General features: G+C 41.1%; 1 pseudogene; it reads left to right on the top strand.

Annotated features, from left to right (window-relative positions):
* Positions 1-156: 156 nt before the first annotated feature.
* Positions 157-19,113, top strand: LOC130732899 (FBD-associated F-box protein At4g10400-like; annotated as a pseudogene).
* The last annotated feature ends 428 nt before the right edge of the window (positions 19,114-19,541 follow it).

Here is a 19,541-nt window from a genome sequence, read left to right as displayed (position 1 = left end):
TTTTTTCTTTGCATGGAGCGCTTAGCCCATCATATCCAACGGGAGGTTGATAACTCTAATTGGACACCGATGTACCTCTCCAAAGGGAGCCCTCCTATTACTCATCTATTTTTTGCATATGATCTCTTGATGTTTGGGGAAGCCTCTTTCAGCTAGATGAATGTCATGATGAGATGCCTTGATGATTTCTGTAATGCCTCTTGTCAGAAGGTGAGCAAAGATAAATCAAGGATTCTTGTTTCGTCCAATGTCAACCGTAGCGAAGATAATGCCATTAGCTGTTTGTCTGGAATTTCTCTTACAAATGATCTTGGTAAATATTTGGGTGTTCCTTTGCTCCACAAGGCTCCAACTCGGGCTACTTACGATTTTATTCTTGATAAAGCTCAGCAGTGGCTGTCATCTTGGAAAGCCTTGCTGGTAGAATCATCCTTGCTAAATCCGTGGTGGCGGCGTTACCTACGTATTGCATGCAAACGATGTTGATTCCGAAGGGAGTTTGAGAAAAACTAGACCAACTTCAAAGGAAATTCATATGGGGTTCAGAGAGTGAGACTAGAAGAAGTAGCCAAGTGAGTTGGGATGTCATTTGTAGTTCTATAAAGCAGGGTGGCCTTGGTTTTCGTTGTCCGACTGATTCTAATGAAGCTCTCCTCATGAAACTAGGATGGGGCCTTATTAATCAACCTAACTCCGCTCAAGTACCCTTCCTGTGATTAAGAAGTGCAGTAGAGAATATCTTGCTTGGCGTGGTATTCGCTCAACATGGGACTGTCTAATTACTGGGACTTGCTGGCGGGTTGGTGACAGAACTAGCATTTGATTTTGGAAAGACCCATGGATTATGTTTGGGCATATCTTGCAAAGCTTAGCAACCTCCCACATCCCGCAATCTGATGGTGATTTACCCCTCTCTGATTTTTATGAGATGCACAGGGGCTGGAAGGTTTCCAACTTTAATTCTCTGCTTCCCCTAGAAATTGTTCAACAAGTTCCCACCGCAACCTAGCAGACATGAATGTTACGTATGTGGGCGGGGACTCCTTCTGGTATCTTCACCACTAAGTCTGCCTATGAACTGATTAATTACAACAGACCCAACGGGGTTTTTGATGACTTGCCAGTTCATAGGAGGATTACGCGTTGGGGTCTATACCAGATGCAGGGTGGATCAAAGTGATTGTGGACGGGGTGTTGAGCAGCTCTATCGATGCTAGCTGCGGGGGAGTACTCCGGGACTCTCATGGCTCTTGGATACGAGGATTCTGCTGGAATTTGGGAAGGCTGGCCACAGCTAATGTCTTTCTCACTGAGTTGTTGGCGGTTAAAATGGCAGTCGAAGCAATCATGGGATTGGATCTCCCCAGAGTAATCATGGAATCCGATTCTATGGAGGTGGTTGAGTTGTTGCATTCACAGGATATGAGGGACCATCATTATGCTCAAATTATCCTTGAGATAATCAACATGAAGAATGCGCACGGAGCTCTTGTCTTCCAGCATACCTATATAGGGAGTCCAACTCACTTGCGGACTATATTGCCAAGTTTGGTCTTCAACTTCAATTCGGAATTCACTGGTTTGATTCTCCTTTTGGGGAATGTCATTCTCTCTTGTTGAAGGATTCTAGTCCTAGTCTTAACCTGGTTGTTGGTGCTAGCCAGATTTAGGCTTGGGGTCTTTTCTTCCCCTCATTGTAACTGGACGGGGCGGGACATAAGTATCCCTTATTCCCGCCCAAATCGAGCATTTAGATGAACGAAAGCAGCCATGGCGGGGTTTCTGGAACAACGTCGAAGCCCGCCCTTCTTTTGGATGGGTCCACGCGCCAGCTGGAAGAATTCCTTTAGTTTTGTCTTATATGTATAGAGGCTTGGGCCCCGATTGTCAGGCCCAAGTACAGAGAAAGTCCACGTTATGACCATTCCCTCTATAAAAGGAGAGGTCAACCCCTTGTAAAAAGCACCTTTCGAACATTTAATGAGAATATTCCTTTTGTGATATTTTTAGTACTCTGCTAGGGTTTACTTTCTGTCAGTTTCCGACGTCAGATCTCCCTAGTACGGAACATTGGCGCCGTCTGTGGGTCTTACTTCGATCTACTACTTGACATAGAAGGTGCGTTTTAAGATCCATGGAAACTCGTTCGTGTGGTGTGGGCCGCCGCGATCATCGCCGGAGGGGTGGTCGTCACGGCGGCCGCGGCGGTGGACGGTACAACAACCGCGAAGTACCTCAAGAGCCGGAGCAGGAGGCTTCTTCGGCGGGGGTTCACTCGGTGGCGCAGTCACCGGTCTCGTTGGTGAATGCAGCTCCAGGAAGACCTTCAGATCTGATAGCTAGATCAGATCCAGGAGTCAGGCGACGATCAGCGCCGCCTGAATATGTAAATCTGGATGACCTCAAAACCAGCGTTCCGAGAAAAGCGCCAGAGGTGGTGACGGGAATCACTCCGGCGGCCTTGCAACAAATGTTGGACACTTTGCAAAAAGTACAAAGCCAGAACGAGCAGTTGCAAGCCCAGGTGCAGTACTTAACTCAGCGACAAGACTATAAGCAAGAACAACGGCTCGAGGCCGAAGACGTTGTTGAATTCCAGCCTTTTGTTCCCGCCATCACACGGGTGGGCATACCAAAGCATCTGCAAACGATGGCATTGGACGCCTTTTCAGGCGACTCAGACCCCATGGAACACTTGCGTTATTTTAACACGAAAATGGTTATTGGAGGAGCAACAGATGAGGTGAAGTGTAGGTTGTTACCATCAACATTCAAGGGGATGGCGATGCAATGGTTCATCCGTCAACCGCCCTTCTCCATTGACAATTTTACTGATTTGTCCACAAAGTTCTTAACTCAATTCTCCGCCAATAAAACTACCAAGGCAACCATGTTTGATCTTATCAGCATACATCAACAGCCAGGGGAGAAGCTCAAGAACTACATGGCGCGATTTAGTAAAATGGCGGTTCAACTGGAGGAGGGCAATCCGGATGTTTGCCTTGCGTCTTTCAAAAATGGTCTTCGGGCGGGTGATTTGAATCGGGACTTGACGAGGCGACCAGCAAAAGACATGATGGACCTTCGTGCTCGTGTTCAGGAATTCATATTAATTGAGCAGGATGATCAGAAAAAACAAGAAAGAGAGGAAGGACGCAAGGAAGCCCATTCCGGCGGGGTTTCGCAGGATAAACCTAAGGCGGGGAAGGAAACCAGGGTAGCACAAACCCCCCGTGTACCAAGACCGGGACCATATCAAAACTCCAAACCAGGATTTCAAAATACATGGCACCGCAATTCTCAAGGTCCCGCTGCAGCCACAACTGGTCAGCATGGTACTACGCCAGCTCCAGTTCCACTTACAAAGTTAAATGCGCCCTTAAGCACCATTTTAAGGGCCGTTGGGCAAACAAATGTTGTGCAGTACCCGCCACCACCGCGGCGACCGCCAGCTAATGTAGATACCAATAGGTGGTGCGAGTACCACAAAGCGTTGGGGCATACGACGGATAATTGTTGAAATTTGAGGTGGGAAATTGATCGTTTGATTAAGGCTGGTCATCTGGCAAACTTCGTTAAAGACACAGCAACGCCAGAAGTCGCTAGGATCACCCAAGGAGACAAAGGCAAAGGCAAGGAGATAGTGGAAGAGTTGGGCGATCCTGTTGGGGAATGTTCATCTATTGCAGGAGGATTTGGCGGGGGTGCAATTTCAAGTAAGGCTAGAAAACGCTATGTGGCGGCAGTACACTCAGTACATGAGGCAAGCGAAAGCGAGTGTTGGGTGAATCACTCCCCTATCATATTTACCCCTCAGGATTTTGCGCACGTGATTCCCCATGACAACGATCCAATTGTGGTAACAATCAGGGTTAACAATTATGTCACGAAGAAAGTATTTTTAGACCAGGGGTCTTCGGCGGATATCATTTATGGAGATGCCTTTGATCGCCTGGGGCTAAAAGAGTCAGACTTGAGGCCGTATAAAGGAACCTTGGTAGGGTTTACAGGGGACCGTGTCACTGTTCGAGGATATGTGGAAATACCAACTGCTTTTGGCGAAGGAGAGTTTGTAAAGAAATTTCAAGTGAAGTACTTAGTCCTGGCGTGCAGAGCCAACTACAATGTACTCTTGGGACGAAACACCCTCAACAAGCTATGTGCGGTCGTTTCAACAGCTCATTTGACTGTTAAATATCCAGCCTGCAATGGAAAGGTTGGGGTATTACATGTGGACCAAAATGCAGCAAGAGAATGTTATCTAAGAAGTGTGGCGCTTTATGGGCGTAAGGCCGCCAAAGAAAGTCACAGAATCACAGAAATCTTTCCGCAAGAGGGATTCAGTTTGGATCCAAGAGACGATGCTGATGATTTCCGCCCACAACCTCTGGAAGAAACCAAGCAAGTGCAAATTAAGGATAAAATTTTAAAGATTGGCAGCAGTTTGACAAAGGAACAAGAGGAAAGGTTGATCACGCTGCTAGGTGATAATTTGGATCTCTTTGCATGGACCATCAATGATGTACCAGGGATTGACCCCAATGTGATCACTCACAAATTGGCTATTCGACCAGGGGCGACCCCAGTCATCCAGCCAAGGCGGAGAATGAGTGATGAAAAGAATAAGGCAGTACAATTAGAGACTGAGAAACTAATCAAGGCCCGCTTCATCCGTGAGGTGCAGTACCCGACATGGCTCGCCAATGTTGTGATGGTCAAAAAATCCAATGGGAAGTGGCGAATGTGCACAGACTACACAAGCTTGAACAAAGTGTGTCCTAAAGATTCATATCCACTTCCCAATGTTGATAAGCTTGTGGATGGAGCGTCGGGGAATGAACTTTTAAGTCTCATGGATGCTTACTCGGGCTACAAGCAAATCATGATGCATCCATCGGATGAAGAAAGTACAGCATTTATGACCAATCAGGCGAATTATTGCTACAAGACAATGCCTTTTGGATTGAAGAATGCAGGAGCTACGTACCAACGGCTCATGGATAAGATCTTTTCAAAACAAGTGGGCAGGAATATGGAGGTGTATGTGGACGACATGATCGTAAAGTCCGCCAGGGCTAGTGATCATGGCGGCGATCTTAAGGAAGCGTTTACTCAATTAAGAACATATCAAATGAAGTTGAATCCTGAGAAGTGTTCTTTTGGGATCCAGGGAGGAAAGTTCTTGGGATTCATGTTGACATCGAGAGGAATAGAAGTGAATCCTGATAAGGGAAGGGCGATCTTCGAGATGAAAAGCCCAACAAGTGTCAAAGAAGTTCAGCGTTTGACAGGACGAATGGCCGCCTTGTCACGTTTCTTGCCAATGGCGGGTGACAAAGCGGCCCCATTCTTCGCATGCTTAAAAAAGAATTCAAAGTTTCAGTGGACAGAGGAATGCGAACAAGCTTTTACCAAATTAAAGGAATCATTGGCCACATTGCCAATACTTTCCAAGCCAACACCAGGCTTTCCATTAGTGCTCTATCTAGCAGTTACTGACAAGGCGGTGAGTACAGTGTTGCTCCAGGAAGAGGGAAAAAAGCAGAAAGTTATATATTTCGTGAGCCATACTTTACAGGGGGCAGAGTTGCGGTACCAAAAAATTGAAAAGGCTGCATTGGCGATTATGAAAACTGCGAGGCGCCTTAGGCCTTATTTCCAAAGTTTCCAAGTCAAAGTTAAAACTGATGTCCCCTTAAGACAAGTACTTCAGAAGCCTGATTTATCGGGGCGATTGGTTAGCTGGTCAGTGGAATTGTCAGAATATGATATACAATATGAGCCAAGGGGCCAAGTCACAGTTCAAAGTTTGATCGACTTCGTGGCGGAATTAACACCCACGGAAGGCGAGAAGACTCGAGGAGAATGGGTCCTATCTGTGGATGGATCCTCTAATAAGACTGGAAGTGGGGCTGGGATAACAATTGAAAGTCCAGACAAAATGATCATTGAACAGTCTCTAAAGTTCGAGTTCAAGGCGAGCAACAATCAATCTGAGTATGAGGCTTTGATCGCCGGCTTAAGGCTAGCCATTGAGCTGGGGGTCCAAAAGTTATTTATCAAGGGAGATTAGCAGTTAGTGGTTAAACAGGTGAAAGGCGAGTACCAAGTAAAGGATCCGCAACTTTCCAAATACTTGGAAGTGGTACACAGATTGATGATGGAGGTCAAAGAAATTAAGATAGAACATGTCCCGAGGGGCCAAAATGAGAGGGCAGATGTGTTAGCAAAATTGGCGAGCACAGGGAGATAGGGCAATTACCAAACAGTCATTCAGGAAACCCTGCCTCGCCCGAGCATTGATTTGGTAGAAATAAAGTTGAAAGCAGTCAAGTCAGTAATTGAAGGCGAGCCTTCTTGGATGGAGTCAATCAAGATCTTCCTAGAAAACCCTCCAAAGGATGACGATGTGAACACAAGAGCGAAACGAAGGGAAGCCAGTTTTTACACAGTGGTGGATGGTGAGTTGTATCGGCGGGGAATTATGTCCCCTATGCTCAAATGCGTTGACACCAAGAACGCCCATGGAATAATGGCGGAAGTCCATGAAGGTGTTTGTTCAAGCCATATAGGCGGGAAATCCTTGGCGGTGAAAATTGTGAGAGCTGGATTTTATTGGCCGACAATGAAGAAGGACTGTCTTGAGTATGTTAAGAAATGTGAAAAATGCCAAGTCTTCTCTGACTTGCACAAGGCTCCGCCAGAAGAGTTAACAACCATGATGGCGCCTTGGCCATTTGCTATGTGGGGGGTTGACATTTTGGGACCATTCCCAGTAGCGAAGGCACAAATGAAGTATATCATCGTGGCGGTTGATTACTTCACTAAATGGATAGAAGCCGAGGCGGTGGCAACTATAACGGCCGCCAAGGTCAGGAGTTTCTTGTGGCGAAGGATTGTTTGTAGATTTGGGGTCCCCAGGGCGTTAGTAATGGATAATGGAACACAATTCACAAGTAATGTTACCCGGGAATTTTGTACAGAAATGGGAATCGAGATGCAATTTGCCTCTGTAGAACATCCACAAACCAATGGGCAAGCTGAATCGGCTAACAAGGTTATCCTGAAAGGTTTAAAGAAGAAACTAGATGAAGCAAAAGGGCTTTGGGCGGAGGAACTACCAGGCGTTCTTTGGGCATACAACACCACTGAACAGTCAAGCACAAAGGAAACCCCGTATCGTTTAACTTATGGGACTGACGCCATGCTCTCAGTTGAAATTGAAAACCAAAATTGGCGAGTGGTTCGGTTTAATGAGAATGACAACGGGGAAAATTTAATAGCAAATCTAATCATGCTGCCCGAGGAACAACGTGAGGCTCACATAAGGAATGAGGCGGGAAAAGTGAAGGTTGGAAGAAAATTCTCAACGAAAGTAGTGCCTAGAAAAATGAGGGTAGGAGACTTAGTGCTCCGAAAAAATACAATACCCGATAAACACAACAAACTTTCACCCAACTGGGGCGGGCCTTACAGGATTATAGGCGATGTTGGAGGAGGAGCTTATAAGTTGGAACAACTAAATGGTCAAAAGGTTCCACGAACATGGAACGCCTCTCATCTAAAGCAGTATTTTAGTTAATAGAAACAACCAAAGGTGAATGAAGCCGCACTCTTTTTTCCTTTCTTTAGAGAGGTTTTTAATGAGGCGGCATGTAAAAAGAATGGGACAATTGTTCTCATGTGAAAGAAAATTAATGAAAAGGTTATTTCAACAGAATCGCCTGTATTTTTTAATTCAATATAATTTATATTACGAGTTCATGCAATGCAAATCGTATCAAAGTATGCAATACTGCGAGTAAACCTTTCGGAATAAGAAAGTGTCGCCATCAAATGTTAAAAGCCTTGGCAATTCTAGTGGCCACTAGAAACCAAGCCTCGTCGAAAAATCGGCTAAGGTATGCAAACCAAAGTAACAACAAAAGTTGGTAACAACTCAAGGTAACAACGAATGAACTTAAAATGATATCCATTAAAAGTAAGGCAAAGGGGGCGACGCCCATACATGATTTGGAATGATGATAAAAGACAGGGCAATGCCCAAAGCAAAATTTTAACTTCATGAAATAAAAGAAGAAATTCAAGCCAGGTTCTCATTGTTGGCGTTGTTGCCCTGGCTTGTCCCAGCTTGAGGGTCTTCCTTCTCGTGATCCTCATTCTTGTGCTGCTCATTCCCATCCTCGCCATCTTCTTCAGGCTCACTTTCATCATCGAATTGGGGAAGGAGGTCGAGGCTAATGTCATCATCACCAACTACTTGACCATCCTTGATCTCCTTCAGCCACCCAATACGGGAAAGATCAAAGCCCGGCTCAACCACACTAATCTGCTCTTTGGCCGCCAGAAAGCCTTGAGCAAACTGGAGAGAAGCACGCCCCAAGATGGAAGCATTTAGGCGTTCGTACTTCTTTTCCAGTTTTTGGCACTTGGCTTGAACAGCAGTGTGTTTGTCGTTGATAGTTTCTTTCAGAGATTTGGTCTTTTGAAGAAGCAAGTCAGAAGCCGCCAAGTCATCAGTTAACTTAGCACACCTCTCCTCAGCAGCCTTCAGGTTTTTGTTGGCGGTCTCAGCATGGGCTTTTGCTCGCTCATAGGCAGTCTTATAATCAGCCGCCTTCTTTTCATAACGGTTCTTGGTTGCTATCAACTCCTTCACGCACTGAGCCATTCCCGCCACAGTACTGGCGGCAGAGAGCGCATGATGGATCGCCACAGAAGCAATGTTGGGGGGGCCTTGACCGGAAACATCCTTGTGAATCCGGTTGTCAAAGGTACGATTCATAAAATCCAATCCGTTGAAGCAAGGATCAGATAGGCTCAGCAAAGGGGGAAGAGCCTCGCCACCAATAGCTGAGCTAGGGCCAGCTTGGATGAATGGAGTTGATGGGCGGTTGATCAGTGCGCCTGAATCCGGTTGAGGTGGCGGGACATTGTCATGCCCCTTCTTTTTCTCAGTCGGACGACCTTTTGGATCAAGAGTTGATTGGTGAAGAGGTTTACCACCAGCAGCGCTCGAAGTTTTTTGGCGCGTTGGGTCCCTGACGTTATCAGAGCCCGAAGTACCTTCATTCTTTTTCTTTTGCTCAGTCTTGGCGGCCCTTTTCTTCGCCGCCGCAGCAGACTGGGCGAGGTATTCCTTCATCTTGATGGGGTTGGCATCAACCTTGCTTTTTCCCATCGTGGCTGCATGGAAAACATCAATTAGGCGAGGTACATGAACAAAAAGAAAAACAAGTTGTGCAAAAATTATAAACTTACTAAAAAATTGATTTAAAGTGCCGGATTTTGACGCTTCAATCAAGTCATGACCAGAGATTACTGGTAATGTGCGGAGGTAATCGGCGATGGCCTGCTCGGATTCATCCAAGGCGTCGTATGAAACGGATATTTTTCGGCGAGGGTTTTTTGTCCAGTAAAAGGGGAAGAGAGGGTTGTTATTGGAATCTCGAAACAAGTTATTCATTTCAGGCGACTCCATGACTTTGAAATATTTTTTCTGCCACACTTTGTAATGACTTTTAAGGGCGGTGAATCGGCTCATGTTCTTGCGAGCCAAAAGAGGAACCCACTTGATAGATGTAGGTTTTGTGGTGACTGTCTTATAGAAAATGAAAAACAAGGGATAGGTGGGAGTGCAACTCAAATGTTCACAGAGAATTTCAAAGCAGCGTATAAAGCCCCAGGCGTTGGGTTGAAGTTGACAAGGCGCCACGTTCAAAAAGGTAAGAACGTGACATATAAAGGGCGAGAAAGGGAGTTTGATATTCAAATCCAGGAAAAAATAACCATAAACAAAAAAGAAATCGGGCGATTCATCAGTAGGTTCCTTGCGTAAAAGAACGCAATCATCCTCGCCACAGGGAAGAACATTTAACAGGTGATCTTCGTTATTAGAGGTGGCGGGATTTATCTTTGTAAACCCTTGAGAAGATATTCGAAGCGAACTGATGCTTCCAAGGCTACTCCAGATGGAGCGCCAAAGACACTTATCTTCAACCAAATGCACGTTGGAACGCCATTCGGGTGAAGACAAATCTCCATTAGAGGAGAGAATAGAATCAACGGAGCCGGCGGGACCGGAATCCTCGTGAGTGGTGGGCGAGGATTGTATTTCGATAACGGTGGGGGCAGAAACTTCCCCCTCCGTAGAAGGGGAAGTGAGCTCTAAGGAGGAAATGCTAAAATTTTGTGTCGACATGCTGGGTAATTTCATAAAAATAAAAAAGAAGATGAACAGGTCCAAACACAAAGAAAGAAGAAGACACAGTGTCAAGAAAAGAGAAAGGGGAAGGACTCACCGGAGGAAGAAGCGGAGGATTGAGTAAAGATAACGTCGGCGATGGGGGAGCACCGCGCAATGACGACGGCCGGAGTGAGCAAGGTTCACCGGAGAACAAAGAAGAGAGTGAAAGCTACGATGAAAAGTTTTTTTTTCAGAGTAAAGGTTTTCAGAAAAGTGAAAAGTGAAAGGTGAAAAGGGTATTTATAGAAGAAAAAGGAAGAGAGAGAATGAGTGGGAAAAACTGCGAAGGGTCGTGGGATCGTGGGATCGTGGGATTTGAAATTTGAAAAGGTATGAAACGAAAAGACATAACTCCTCGAGACGCACAACTGCATTTATGGCAAATGATAACAAAATCCCGGAAAAGAAGGATACGTGCGTCAGTTGAAAAGACGTGATTGACAGGTGTGATAACGGCAATGTATCGACAAAGATAAAAAATGGCGACATATAAAGGAACATGAAAAGGCGAGAAAGCGACGACAGGCCCATGACTACAAAGGATGGCGATATACTGTAAAGACGTCTCGGCTCAAGGAACCTAAGTCTCATGTCACCTACACAAATGAAAGAACGGCGACACAATTATCAGAAGAACGAGGTAAATGACAAAGGCAGGCGACGAAGCAACGTATAAAGACATTTCGACTCAACTTACTTAAGCCTCATGTCTTGGGGGCATGTGGACGGGGCGGGACATAAGTATCCCTTATTCCCGCCCAAATCGAGCATTTAGATGAACGAAAGCAGCCATGGCGGGGTTTGTGGAACAACGTCGAAGCCCGCCCTTCTTTTGGATGGGTCCACGCGCCAGCTGGAAGAATTCCTTTAGTTTTGTCTTATATGTATAGAGGCTTGGGCCCCGATTGTCAGGCCCAAGTACAGAGAAAGTCCACGTTATGACCATTCCCTCTATAAAAGGAGAGGTCAAACCCTTGTAAAAAGCACCTTTCGAACATTTAATGAGAATATTCCTTTTGTGATATTTTTAGTACTCTGCTAGGGTTTACTTTCTGTCAGTTTCCGACGTCAGATCTCCCTAGTACGGAACAGTAACAAAAAAAAAATGAGTATATTTCAGAAAATCTTATTCCATATACCCTGTGATAGTTTTAGTTAATCAATTAATTCCATAATCTATATGATAGCCACTGTTTAGAAACAATATAAAAAACAAAAGAGGAAGAGGAAGGGAAGGGAAGAGAGTCAGGGAGGGATTTGAGAAGCAAGAGAATTATTTAACTAAATAATATCAATGATTTAGGAGACCCTGACAAAATTGATTTTTTAGCCATGACATGGAATTTTCACTTACGTGTGGAGACTGATTAAGTGTGATCTCCAATTGGGATTGTTTCATTGGCATGGCAAAAAGACCTTATGTTAGCATAGTCTTTGTGAATTTTGAGCTTGGCATGGTGAAGGGTTCCCTAAATGTGTTCTTGTTAGCATAGTTCCTTTGGATAGTTTGCTATTTGGCATATTCTCTTCCTATTAAGTGCAGCTTGATATGTTCTTTGAAATGGTTTGTCTCCTCTTTCAATGGGCAGCTTGATTAGGCATACCATACTGCTAATGTCAATATGAAAGCCTAGTATATATTACTTACACATTTAATATAAAATCTGTATTATATGCTAGTTTTTACTCTTAATCATGAAAAGGGCTTTGTCATTCAAATTTGTTGATACCTCTGTAAGGGAGAATCTTATTTACGACAATTATTTGAATCCATGGAAGAAGAAAATGATCCAAAATGTTTAATACCTGCTTTTCAAATAGCTAAGTCTCCGGCACCTACTTTGCTGAAAACTGTGGTATGTCTGTTGAGTTTATCTTTTGGTCTGTGGCTAGCAGGTTTGCTGTTAATTTGGAGGTATTTTTTATTAACTAGAAATTTCCAGGTTAGTTCATTTGTGACACATTTATGCAGCAGCTCCTACTTGTCCTGTAAGTCCTGCCATTCCTTTAAGCCTATTGTGAGTATGTCTAGAGATGTGTTGATGGTGATTTGGGGTGATAAATGCATAACAATAGGGTATTGTTTACTTCCATCCTAGGTAATTGTCTTTCTGCATGCTGGGATGTCACTATATCACAGCCATCTATTTAATTTTGTGTGTTCTATTTTATAAACTACTGTACTTTTTCCTTTCCTGCATATTATCCTTTGCCGATCTATTTTTAAAATTTTCTTATGCAGTCCTGGTTGGTGCTTTGATTAATGATCGATTGTTGCTTGCTAGCCCTGTGGAAATAAATCATAGATAGAAGAAGGGGATTGAGGTCAAAAGCTGTCTTGTTGATCTTCTTGAACCTCTTCTCGTTGGATTTGCCACAATGCAGCAAAGTTTTGTGCAGAAGCTTGACCTATCAGAAATACCATACCAGATAATTAACATCAAGGGGATTGAGGTAAAGTTTTTTTGCTGCTACTGAAATTTGATCAATCAGGTGTGATCTCTCTTTTCTCTTTTGTTTTATTGGTAATTTGGTATGTATTCTTACAAGCGTACACCTTATTTGCAGATTCATTTGATTCTTGCTAGAAAACATTGCTTTAAGCACTTAAGTCTTCTGATAAGATGATTTTGGTTCTTATGTTTTATAGTATATTAGTATGATATGCATCTTAATGCAAAACTGAAAAGCTGTAACCATCCATCCAATTTTCAAAAGTGAACAAAATTGAGCTCCTGTTTATTTCAGTTTTTATATTTGAAAAGGTGTTTTTTTAATTAAAGAAGTCAAAAGTTTTTTATGATAATGAGACTAGTTTTAGTGCATTTCTTAGAGGCTGGGAAGATCAACTTCTGAAGAAAAAAAATCCCAAATGCGTTTTTTTACCCCAAAACTTCTCCAAACACAGCTTCATTCTAATAATCTACTTGCCATTTTCTTGTGCATGATAATTTCTGCTTTTCAGCCAACACAGCAGCAAATACAATACCGGAAATATAATATCCTTTATTATGATGGCTTGATTTGTTTAGTGAAGATGAATATAGGTTCCCCTTCTCTTGTCTCTCTGAATCTTCACAATGAAGTAACTACTAAATTTTCATGTTTTTCCTTACAAGGTAAATTATGGATGTGGATTCATCACTTGCAAAAAATTCTATTAAAAAGGAACTATTTTAACGTAAATGTGTAAGCCTTGTCATTTCATATAAAATTGGAAGGATGGATAGATGGTTACAGATTTTCATCATCCAGTAAAATTTTGCACTTGTGGCTGCTGCAACGACTAGTAAAATTTGAACATGACTATTTGTGACAGGTTCTGTCGGTTTAGACTGCCAACATTGATGAGAACATAAAAACTAGTTTTTTGCGGCGGTTAGAAAAGCTGCCACTACTTGTCAACCTGCGGTTATTCAGCTGTTGGTCAAAACCACCCCCAGCTCGACTTTCATAACAACAGAGTTTAACTAACCACCTCCAATGTACATTTTAATGGAACCGTTTACCTTGTAGTGTAGGAATCATAGAATAATTTAATATTTTGATGTATTGTATGAAAAGTGAAAAAACTATATACAAATTATAGAAATATTTAACTTTTTTTTTTACAAAGAGGAGTCAGCCGTGAAAAACGCTACAATGACGCAGAACTAGAGAAAGAGGACACAACCTCAACAACTAAACATGAAGTCCAACCAATGCGTCCCAAAAGGGAACTCTAAGCCCACATGAGCCAAATAACCCGCCAGAGCATTCGCTTCCCTGTAAGTATGTTCAAAGAGCATGACATCGTGATTTTCCTTCAAGTGTACCATCGACTAGACAATCTCACCATGTATAGGGGTGAGAGGAAACATGAGAGGAAGTAAGGACTTGGACCACCTCAAGTGAATCACTCTAGATCACCACCTGAAAGAGGTCCAAACTCATCACAACCTCTACCGTCGTTGAGACTGCGATCAGCTCCGCAAGGATAAACTATTCGCCGAAGCTATAGTTCAATATAATGTGATAAAAAAATGAAATAATCGTATCATATAATGTAACACTGATAAATTGAAAAACTTAACAAAATGTATTTGAGACTAGGGAAAGGACTTTTTCAAAATGGTATTAAATATGCATTTGTAGGGAAAATAAATTTTGACACCCACATGGTGGCTGTGAAGGTTTGTGTTCTCTACAAATGCATTCAAGACTATATTGAGAGTCTTTTTCCCCATTTCTCTAGATCGTTTTGGTAAGTTTCTCAATTTATTAGTTTTATACTTTTATGTTATGTTGTCCAGTTATTTCAATTTTTTACTAAATTTTCTTAATTAATGCCGATCAAGGCCGACACTACATCACAAAGTTTAGAGTCCATCTATACAATCGACGTTAACAACATGATGTCAGCGTCAACCACCGTGACATATGTGTTGCATCGGCTTAGAGTCTGCTAAACTGATGCCAAAGGTTTGTGCAAAAAGTTAACTTCGATTATTTTAACATCCTGCCTCGATGTTGACGATACGCAGACACTAAATCAGTTGTAAAGTTAGTTTTCAACTCATTAGCGTCGACTTTAGTGCTTTTCTTGTAGTGTAATGTTGATTTGGTTGACGCTAAAATTCTGATGTAAGTCATTTCAGTATAAAATTCAAAACTTTTTAAAAATCGATTGTAGCGTCGATTTTTAGCTCATTAGCTTCAGCTTCAACGCATCATTTCTTGTAGTGTATTTTTTACTTGATCGACGCTAAAACTCTGTTGTAAGTGTTTTCACTATAAAATTCAAAACTTTTATAAAAAAAAAATTAAATTTTGGAAATAATTTAGAAGAAACTTCAATAGCTAAATGTGAGTTTTCTTGTTCTTGTAGTGTTTTTTTTTATAAGCCTCTTGTTCTTGTAGTGTAAGTGATTTTTGGAATAATAAACGAAATCAACGAAATGGCATTAATGGGAATGGTGACATTAAATTGAATTAAATAATATTTAGCAATTATCAATGAAGTTTTGGAGTTAAGCTGTGAAGAAGTGGTCAAACTTCTTAACATTCAGCTGTTCAAACTGAATGGGTAGGTGAACCAATTGCTTGCTTGGAGGATATGTAGTGTATGCATTCTATGTGTTGACGTTTTGTGTGCTGCCTGGGGATTCATTGCCATTATACAGAGGGTGTCGTGCTTTTAAAATGGACAGCTTTCATGTATTTCCTGGTGGAATATACGGTGGAGCTGGAGGGAATGCAAAATTGAAGTTCTTTGATGGTTTGGATTGGCTATTGAAGGTTTGATTAGGCTAAGAATCTGTGTTTTAGTTCTCCTTGGAGGTTTTTGTCTGTGTCTCTATAATCTATGTACTCTTTTTCCATCTAGGTTTTTATCCAAGTGGGTTTTCCTAGTATGGTTTTAATAAGACATTTTTTATAGAGTCTTGCCTCTATGGGGTTTTGTTTCTTTTTCAGTAGGAATATGGAGCTGTATTTTTATGTATTAACCTGTACTTTTCTTTTTCATTCTCTTGTACTATTGGGTTGAAGTACTTCTTGTACTTCACTTCAATATATTGCATTTGCTTATCTAAAAAAAAAGCCGTTCCAACGTTTGCATATATAATTTGAGGTGCTTCAAGGATATTTATTGAAAATAAAATATAAAATAAAATACATTTTTTGTAAGAAGTATTATACTAAATGTTTAATATATAAAAAGTTTTTAAAGAATTTTTTTTTAAGTTAATATTTAATTTCATTCAATTTTTTTTAAATTACTGAATAATTAAGTACTATTTTTATTTTAAATCATTAATATTCCCCTATTATTTTGGGAATTGTTTTTGAAGCATTTAGAGGATCGGAGCCAAATCCTTTTTTCTTTATCAAGCAATACAGTGCATTGAGCTGGGATATGAATGCAGCATCCCCTCATATATCCCATTTCTTGTGCTCATTAGCATTCCAATACCCCGTAAATGAAAGTTATAATAAACGATTACTTGAAAAAAGAGGAGAGTGGGGTGCATTAATAGGGGGAAAATATTATTATAAATAAATAAGGATGTAAACCAAGTGCCAAGCACTTTGTCAAAACTATGCCAAAACTGAAGTTTAATAACAATGGTTGACAGAATCAAAACGCTGTTGCCTCAAGTCTTGTTTCAAAGAGGTGGAAGCCACTGTGGCGCTCAGTTACTATTCTCTTCTTTGATGACCAAAGCTATCTCATAAACACAGGGCCGTGTTGCTCTTTAGGCGAAATAGGCGGCCGCCTAAGGCCCCCAAAAATAAAAATTTTATAGGCCCAATTTTTTGTTTTTGTTTAAACATAACCGAACAGAGGCGTGAGGAAACAGATTGAAAACGTGGGAATTGCTGAACAGTGAGGCCTAATTGATGACTATGAATTGGACCGTTGTACATTGATTGCGAAAAAAAAAGAATTGAAACTGTTGGAAATTGCAAACGCATTGAATGATTCATGATAATATAAGTAGTATATAAAAGATTTATTGGAAATATCTACCAGAAATAAAGACTCATAGTAGACCAAAACAAAATAAATAAGAATCATTCATCTTCCCTAAAAATTAGCCAATTAGAATGGGAAGTTACAAAATATTTTTTTTGAAAATAAAAAAATATCATCTCTTTTAAAACTATTCCTTTTAACCCTTAATTTATTCTAATTTTCTCTCAATCTTTCAAACTCTCCCTGACAGACGTTCTGCTACTCCTGGTTTACAAAAAAAAAATTCACTTCATCTCCTTCCCTTCATCTCTATTCTGTTGAAAGTTAAAGGCTTGGAACAAATTGATTTTCTAAATTCTAAAAGCTTACATCAAACCGCACGCGGTGGATTGGTGGAACGATTTATTTCACTGTCTCTACAGTCTACACGTTCCAGGTTCTATTTTTAGTTTATTTATCTATTGAAAGCGAAATGTTAGAATTACTTGATTATAAAACTGTGATTTTGCAACTCAAAAAGCTGAAAGATTAATATAAAATATTATATTTTATATAATATACTGAGTCTCTTTAAAAAATTTGTAGAAAAAAGGCCTATTTAACATTCTCGCCTTAGGCCTCAAAATGTCTGTACACAATAGGCCCTATGATTGCTTTTCAAAGTTCATATATAGAACCTTCTCACCAAAGATGCGCACCAACCAATTACTAGTTTCCGTCTCCAATGTTGCCTTTCCAATTGTAACCTTTCTCATTCCGATGTTATTATATGGGTCAGCGCTGCATTACAGCGTGGAGTTGAGAATCTCCACATCCAGCTGTCCTGTCCAGTTTCTGTAACAGTGAGGTTGAAGAGTTGCATTTTCAGCTGCAAGACTCTTTTTGTTCTCAAGCTGATTGGGTTAAGCGTGGATGTATTTTCTTTTGTTGACCTTCCTTTGCTCAAAACTTTGCATTTGGATGATGTTGAGTTTCCAGAACCCCAATATCTTATGGAACTTCTTTCTGGGTCTCCAATTCTAGAGTATATGCATTTGAGTGATATATACTAGGCTTAATTACAACTTTCGTCCCCGACGTTTACCAATGCCACGATTTTGGTCCCCCACCTAATTTAATTACATGGATGGTCCCCGACGTTGTACGCTGGGTGCAACATTAGTCCTACCGTTTATTTCTTAATGGAGGAGGCTTACGTGGACGTCTAGTTGGAGAGAAAAAGGAGATCTGAGGAGAGAGGGGAGCACATGAGTATCACGTGAACCTTATATGAACCCATTATACCCAAATCTGAAACCCTAGGGATCTAAATCGCGTTACCTTCTTCGTTCCAGGGAGGTCAGGGGTTTGGGTATAATGGGTTCAGATAAGGGTCACGTGATACTCACGTGCTTCCCTCTCTCCTCATACCTCATTTCTCTCTCCAACTGGACGTCCACGTAAGCCTCCTCCATTAATAAATAAACGGTAGGACTAACGTTGCACACGACCTACAACGTCAGGGACCATCCATGTAATTAAATTAGGTGGGGGACCAAAATCGTGGCATTGGTAAACGTCGGGGACCTAAGTTGCAATTAAGCCTATATACTATGATTCTAATTCTACTACTAGTAACAAAAAGTTTAATAGCTTAACTAAGTTGATCAGGGCAGATATATCTGACATTGGTTCAATTATTCCTCTGAAATTGATTTCTAATGTAGAATTTCTTTGCATTGATGAGGTTTGTACTTTGTATATATTATGCCAAAGAAAATTGTGATTAACTTGTTTGTATTTCTAGAAAATATCACTATTTAATGTTTGTGATTTTTCTTTTTAAATTTTGCAGTACCTTGATGACATTCCAGTTTTTCCCAATTTAACTCATCTGGAGCTCATGATGTTGGGTATGTGTATGAATTGGCATTTGGTACTTGCGATGCTCAAGAAATGCCCAAAGCTGCAAAAATTATCACTTGATATGCTGGCGAGTTCTACTGATATGGGTTGGATTTCCCCCTTTAATGTTCCTGAGTGTCTTTCTTCACAGCTTCAGAAGTGTTCCATTACTAATTATAAAGGCACCAAAAGTGAGCAGCATTTTGCAGCATATATTATGCAGAACTCAGGAGTTTTACAAACAATGACCATATGCACTGTAGCTTCCTCAAAATTACAGGACAAATTCGAAATGATAAAAGAATTGTCCTTATGCCGAAGGAGTTCTACGATATGTGAACTTTCTTTTAAATGAAAATGAATGACAAGCTCTAGTTAGTAGCTGCAAATCGTGTTTAAAAGATGGCATTTGCACTTAGTTTATCTACATGTAGTACAACTGCTAGTGTTTTGAAGGACATGGAATTTGTCTCTTGTTCAACGATTGTCCTTAAATGTCATGTATTTTCATCATTTGTGTTTTTAATTAAATGACTAGCTCCTTTGACGTTATATATCATCTGTGCACAATTATTTGGACTTGATTTACATATGTGTTCATTTTGTGGTTAAAGTAACTGAAATATGAATGTGCACCCAGAAGAGATTAATCTCAGGATTTTTTTCCTTTAGAAACTCGTTTCTTATATGTTGAAATGAGTATAGGACTCAAGATGATTGAATCTAACAAATGATAAATTCTTCTACTTCACATTCCTCTTTTAGGAAAGTATTGAAATTATTTTATGTTGGTGATTTTAGAATCATCAATGTATTTTAGTAGTAATGTGATCTACTATAGGCTGATGCAATTTCGCGTTAGGCTCGGAATCGAGTCAGGTTAGTGCGGAGTGCACGCTCGGTGAGCCAACGCATAATTGACCGCGAATACGAACCGGGGTCCAAGGGGCGGAG

The sequence above is a fragment of the Lotus japonicus genome, chromosome 1 (genome assembly GCF_012489685.1).
Source record: "Lotus japonicus ecotype B-129 chromosome 1, LjGifu_v1.2".
In the NCBI taxonomy this organism is placed as follows: Eukaryota; Viridiplantae; Streptophyta; class Magnoliopsida; order Fabales; family Fabaceae; genus Lotus; species Lotus japonicus.
This window is presented reverse-complemented; position numbering and strand designations above follow the sequence as displayed.